We start from the raw sequence: 6,759 nt of genomic DNA on the forward strand, positions 1-6,759 counted from the left end.
AAACCAAAAGAAATGCTGGAGGTTAGGTCCTCAGCTGGTGCACAAGGGTCAATGATTCCACTGCAGTTAATGGAGCTGGGCTGCTCTATGGCAGGGGAGGAGCTGGTCCTAGGGGAGGAAGTTTCATGGTGGAGGAGTTCGTGGTGAGGGTACATATCTAGTATGGGACATCACCCACTTCTCACGGCTGTGGGCTGAGAACAAGTCATACCAAAATAGTCTCTTCCCCTTTCTGCCCGCTCTAACTCCAGGTGTGGTGTTCAGTGCGGAACCTTCGAGCAGAGGCAGAGAGCCATTGACGAGGTGAAGGAGACGAGCTACCACCTCTTCTGCAATTTTCTCCTAACCCTCTCCTCTCCAGGTTTTGTTCACTGTTTTCTCAGTTGGTAGAGAAGCAGCCAGGGTAAGGCGTCAACTTCTCGGCTGTGGAGAGGAGGATTCAAGTGCCAGCTCAGACTGCAACTGGCAATGATTGCCTCCTACAGGCAGAGCACGCCATCTACCCTGCAGGGTGAATTCCCGGCCGGGCACTGAGTACCTGTACCTCCTTCACTTGGTGCAGGGCGTGTGGGACGTTATGGCTCCTGGAGCATAGTTCCCACATCACAGACCCATCACCTGGGATGGCCCGGTTGGGAATCTCTGGTCAGCTGAGGGACCCAGGACAGGAAGAGCAGGGTGGTGCTGCACAGCAAGGCTAAGATGTATCAGCAGAGCGGTGCAGAGAACTGGGACTGGGCGAGCAGGTCAGGGTTGAAGCACACTCGCGGAGCTGCCCGTACTATGCTATGCTATGACTAAATGCTATGACTAAAACCAGTGGAAATCTGTGGGCTCTATATAATCCTGGTTCCTGGGATTATAAAATGTATTATTATTATTATTTCTGGTTCCTTCAGCGTAATCAGAAACATGGCTTTCAAGTGCAGCTCTGCTCTGAAGAGGAACTAGTGCACGTTTTTCCCCTCTCTTCTGCTGCTTCCTGCATGCACTTACATCTGCTGGCTGGAGTGACAAAACCGAGTGCTTGCTACTTTTTACCCCTGTTAGCCCAGCAGAAGCCAACACTGCAGGGAGAATGAACTGGATTCAGATTAGAAATGCGTACTGAATTCCAGGATGTTTATATTACAGCCAGGCAACCTCCACGGAAGACCAGGGGAGCTGCAAACATGTCAGGCAGGGGCTATTTTGCTCTGCAGACCCTTACTGGTGATGATCTAAAGAGGTTATGAGCCCTGTTTGAATCAAGAGTGGGGATGACGAATAGGAAAAAACCCACATAGTTTTACTTATATACTGAGCAAATTTGTCCTACAATCACTGAAAGGTAATTGACAGAGTTCCAGGAGGCCATTGTTATGGTCACTTTTCAGAGCAGAGATGCATTGTACAAGGAATAATGTTTACAGTTTATTATTATTATCACACAGGAAAGCCTAGAGGCTCTATTCAGGGCTCAGGGCCTCCTTCAGTCTGGCATTGTACAAACACACAGTAAAGAAATACTCCTTGCCCTAAAGAGTTTTCAGTTGAGCTCATTGACAGTATGCCAGGAGCCTGCTCACTGCAACCGCTGCCCTGCCAAACCCAGCCTTTGAGAAAGTTCTCACTTCCTCAGCAACAGCAGGAGTGTGAATTACACCCATGACATGTTCTCCAGTTTGAATACTGATGTGTTATTAAAAACCATGCTCAGCGCACGCACTGTGCAAATTGGTGTAGTAAGCAAGAGTCTTTGCTAGCAATGTGAGTTTACGGTTCCTAATAATGGGTATTTTAGCATCTCTTGGTGGAGAAAGCCATCTTGCTGCCAGGGAAGCTGTTTTGGCCAAAACGTTCACAAGTGACCACAAATCAGGTTCTTGGATCTTATGATGAGAGGGCCTGGGTGGATGGGTTGGGGGTGCCTCACTGTTCATGATTCCAGACTGAGACACGGTTGTTGAATATCAACAACTTGCCTCTCCAACTGCTGCCCCGTTTCCTGTCATCTCTGATCTCATTGAATGTACAATCGTTGTCTGGAGTTCCTTGACTCCAATTCCATCTTAAACCCTCCTCAGTCCACTCCTTGCAGTCCTGAAATCACTCTCACCAAAGTCTCTGATAACTCTTCCGACCCAAAGCTCAGAGCCAGTATTCTAGCCTCATTCTCCTTGACCTGCCAGCCACCTTTGACTCGTTGACCATGCTCTTCTTGAAATCTTCTTTGGCTCCTGTGACTCTTCAGGAACTGTCTTTTTGCACTGTGATTGGACAGCACCTAGCAACAGTGGAGTTGTGGTCCGTGACTGGAGCTCCTAGACACTCTAATAATACAAATAATAAATACTATCAACTGCCATAGAAGTAGCAGGTGTTCTGGATTCAGCAAAACTACCTGTCTAGACCAGAGGTGGGCAGACTATGGCCCACGGGCCACATCCGGCCCAAGGGACCGTCCTGCCCAGCCCCTGAGCTCCCGGCCGGGGTGGCTCGCCCCTCCCCTGCTGTCCTCCCTCCCCTGCAGCCTCAGCTCGCTGCACCGCCAGGGCTCTGGGGGGCGGGACTGCAAGCTCCTGCTGGGCAGCTTGGCAGCGTGGCTGGCTCCCGTGGGGCTGCAAGCTCCTGCCGCTCTGAGCGGCATGGTAAGGGGGCAGGGAATGGGGGGGTTGGATAAGGGGCAGAGGGTCCCAGGGGGCAGTCAGGGGACAGGGAGCAGTGGGCGGTTGGATGGGGTGGAGGTTCAGGGGCGGTCAGGGGACGGGGAACAGGGGGGCTTGGATAGGCGTGGGAGTCTTGGGGGCCCTGTCAGCGGGTGGGGGTGTGGATAGGGGTCGGGGCAGTCAGGGGACAGGGAGCAGGGGAGGTTGGATAGGGCGTGAGGTTCCAGGGGGGCAGTTAGGGGCAGGGGGTCCCGGAAGGGGGCAGTCAGGGGACAAGGAGCAGGGGGAGTTGGATGGGTCGGGTGTTCTGAGGGGGGCAGTCGGGGGCGGGAAGTGGGAGGAGGTAGATAGGGGGTGGGGGCCAGGCTGTTTGGGGAGGCACAGTCTTCCCCACCTGGCCCTCCATACAGTTTCATAACCCTGATGTGGCCCTGGGGCCAAAATTTTGCCCACCCCTGATCTCGACTATGCAATGAAATGTCCAAATATAATAGGATCCATTGTATGAGTGTAAGCTGAGGCCTAGAGCAGGTTGCTCCAAATGAAGACAAGTTGAGGGAGGCTAGGCTACATTGGTAGGGACACGTTCAGCTGAGAGAGACCTAAGAATTAGAGTGGTAGGATGGCCTTGACCATGATCATGGATGGAAGATGACCAAGAGGAAGACCAGACTTGCACATCCTTCTTGTAGTGTGGGGCCCAAACTGGACACACTACTCCAGATGAGGCCTCACCAGTGTCGAATAGAGGGGAACGATCACGTCCCTCGATCTGCTGGCAATGCCCCTCCTTGTACATCCCAAAATGCCATTGGCCTTCTTGGCAACAAGGGCACACTGTTGACTCATATCCAGCTTCTCGTCCACTGTAGCCCCTAGGTCCTTTTCTGCAGAACTGCTGCCTAGCCATTCGGTCCCTAGTCTGTAGCTGTGCATTGGATTCTTCCGTCCTAAGTGCAGGACTGCACTTGCCCTTGTTGAACCTCATCAGATTTCTTTTGGCCCAATCCTCCAATTTGTCTAGGTCCCTCTGTTTCCTATCCCTACCCTCCAGTGTATCTACCACTCCTCCCAGTTTAGTGTCATCTGCAAATTTGCTGAGGGTGCAATCCACACCATCCTCCAGATCATTTATGAAGATATTGAACAAAACCAGCCCCAGGACCGACCCTTGGGGCACTCCACTTGATACTGGCTGTCAACTAGACATGGAGCCATTAATCACTTTCCCTTGACCCCGACAATCTAGCCAGCTTTCTATCCACCTTATCCTCCCTGCAGTTCGCAGAAACTAAGCTTCACTTGGCCCAGGGGCTTCTCAGTTAACAGGGACTTTTCCAGCACCCAGTATTCAGTCTTTCTGGAAGCCTAAACCCCGAATATATCTGTTTTACTCTGTGTAAAGCTCAGCTCTGGGGGGACAGGTGGGGACCCACAGGTGGTGGGAAGCAGACACTGCCCGGAGTCAGAGGTGCCCTGGGGTCGGACCAGGAGGCAGAGAGAAGCCCGGGATGGGGCCAGGGAGTGGAGAGGAGCCCTCGGCTGGCCAGCGGGCTGGCGGGGTCTCAGGGCACAGGGCAAGCAGAGCAGGCTGAGGCCCCCTTCTGAGTATGGGCCCAGATCCATGGTGTCAATGGCTCAGACGACCTCGATTCAATTCCTGACTCAGCTGCGGTGACCATAGGCATGTCACATAACCTCTGTGTGGTTCTGTTTCTCTGTCAAACAGGTAATTCAGGTTCCTGTTGTCTGTCTTTTCTGTGTAGGTTGTAGCTCTTCGGAGCTGGGACTGCCAGTAGTATAAGGGGCCTACAGGTTTCTTTTCTGAAAATCTCTCGACAGCTAGATGATGCCTTTCTAGAGGCCTTTGCGAACTTACGCATTGGTAACCCTGTAGGAGTAAATCTATCATGCCTCTGCTGTTTTTGCTCATGTCTGAGACACAGATCTCCAGAGGAAAATCCAGAAAAGGACAAAATGGAAGAATGAACCAGCTCAGACTCTCTAATGGTAGGGGTCATGACATCCATTTTCACAGGTGGCTGTAAAATGGCGTGTCAAACCAGGCGATTAATAAAACTTGTTTAAATTTGTCAATATGAATGTGTCCCCTCCATACTTGTGTTAGTAAAAGACGGTACAAGTAACAGTCATGTCTCCACAGTCCTCTGCTAAGGACCCACTGAGCTGTGGTCTCAGCTCCACCATATACTGGTCTGTAGGGGCGTTGTACCCAAGGCAGACCCTTTCGAAATTTTCTAAGAAGGCCTCTGTATCATCGCCTATGTTGTATGTGGGGAATTTCTTTGAATGGGGAGCCTGCAGGAGGAATATTAGGGCTACCTGGCTGACCCAGCTTAGCCCTTTCCAGCTTCAGCTCTGTCTCTGCTTCTAAGCGCTTCGCCTCCATTTCCACATCCAAGCGCATCACCTCCATTTCCACCTCCAAATGCTTCACCTCTCTCCTCTTTCTTTCTTTCTATTTCCTCAGGAACACCCTCTGGGAACGGCTCTGTTTGCATTAGGAGAGACAGATCTTCCCAAGATTTAACGCTTGCTCCTGATATCCAGGCATCCAATGTTTCACAATGTGGTCAGCGTGTCGGGAAAATGCCATGTCTAGCTTCCACCATAGGGCTCTGAACCACTGATGGGCATGCTCGGGTGTTAGCCCCATCCGAATTCTGACCTTTTGTTTTAAAAGTTTGTACTCGTTTGTGTGTTCTTTACGCATTTCAGCTCTCTGAAAACATACCTGAAATGATCGATATAACATTACAGAAATTGTAAGTAAGGTCAAGGAAATGCGTTAGATTATCTTTTGTTTTAGCTTGTGAATTTTCCCTATGCTAAGAGGTAATTTCATTCCTGTTTTGTAACTGGGAAGCGGAGTCAGAGGGGAATCCTCTGTGTTTTAAATCTTTTTATTTACCCTGTAAAGTTACCTTCCATCCTGATTTTGCAGGTGTGATTCTCTTACTTTTCTTTATAAATAAAATTCTTCTTTTAAGAACCTGATTGATTTTCAGTGTCCTAAAAACCAAGGGGTTTGGTCTGTGCTCACTGTGACAGACTCAGACCAGAAGATAAGAGAGTAGCAGAAGGCAGGTGTATCAGCCTCAGAATGAGCAGGTCCCTGTTCCCTGGATACCCAAACAAAGGCTACTACAGGCCAATTAAGACATCTGATGCCAATTAACCAGTTAAGGCTATTAGGCTAATGGAGACAGCTGGAACCAATCAAGGTCTCACTCATACTGCTTAAAAGCTCTCCTTCCCAGCCCCCTTGGGGGAAGTCCAGGTGAAAGGAGCTGGAGGTGAGGAAGCATTGCTGAATCCTGAGGTAAGGGTGAAGCTAGGAAAAGGGGACTACAGGGAAGTGGCCCAGGGAATCAAAGCAGCTTCAATGGTGAAGGGAAATCCACCAACAGTTGCTACCCTTAGGGTCCTTGGCCTGCAAACCGGAGTAGAGGGTGGGCCTGAGTTTCCCCCCACCCCATGCTCTACAGAGATCCCCTTGAGGGGGGAAGCAGGCTTTGGTCTGGTCAGGAGGCCAAACTGTGCCTATTGAACTCTATGGAGTAACAAAGACTGTGGGGTGTTTCCCCTTCCCAACTCCCATACTGGCCTGTGATGAAAGTAACTCCATAGGCTGTGACTCTGGCCACTACACTGTGAAGGGAAGGTCACACTGGGGCCTTAGTGAGTTTTTGAGGTTACTGAATCCGCCCGGAAGTGCGGGACCCACCAATACAGGATTGGAACTTTGTCACATCACATTGTAACCAATTATTATTCTCAAGCCTCCCCAGGAAAGCGAGTGAAAGGGCTTGGGGGGAATAGGGACTCCAAGTGACCCTTTTTTTGAATCTTTGTCTAACTCACTTGGTGGTGGCAGCAGTACCCATCAAAGGACAAGGAAAGATTTTTGCCTTGGGAAAGTTTTTAACCTAAGCTGGTAGAAATAAGCTTAGGGGGTCTTTCATGGGGGTCCCCACATCTGTACCCCAGAGTGTGGAGGGAACCCTGACAATACCATGTTAATTCTCTAAAGCCCTTTTATTCCTGAGAAATCAAGGTTCTCCAGCTCACAGCGCAGCAGAGAGATGAC

The sequence above is a fragment of the Lepidochelys kempii genome, chromosome 12 (assembly GCF_965140285.1).
Source record: "Lepidochelys kempii isolate rLepKem1 chromosome 12, rLepKem1.hap1, whole genome shotgun sequence".
NCBI classification, from domain to species: Eukaryota; Metazoa; Chordata; order Testudines; family Cheloniidae; genus Lepidochelys; species Lepidochelys kempii.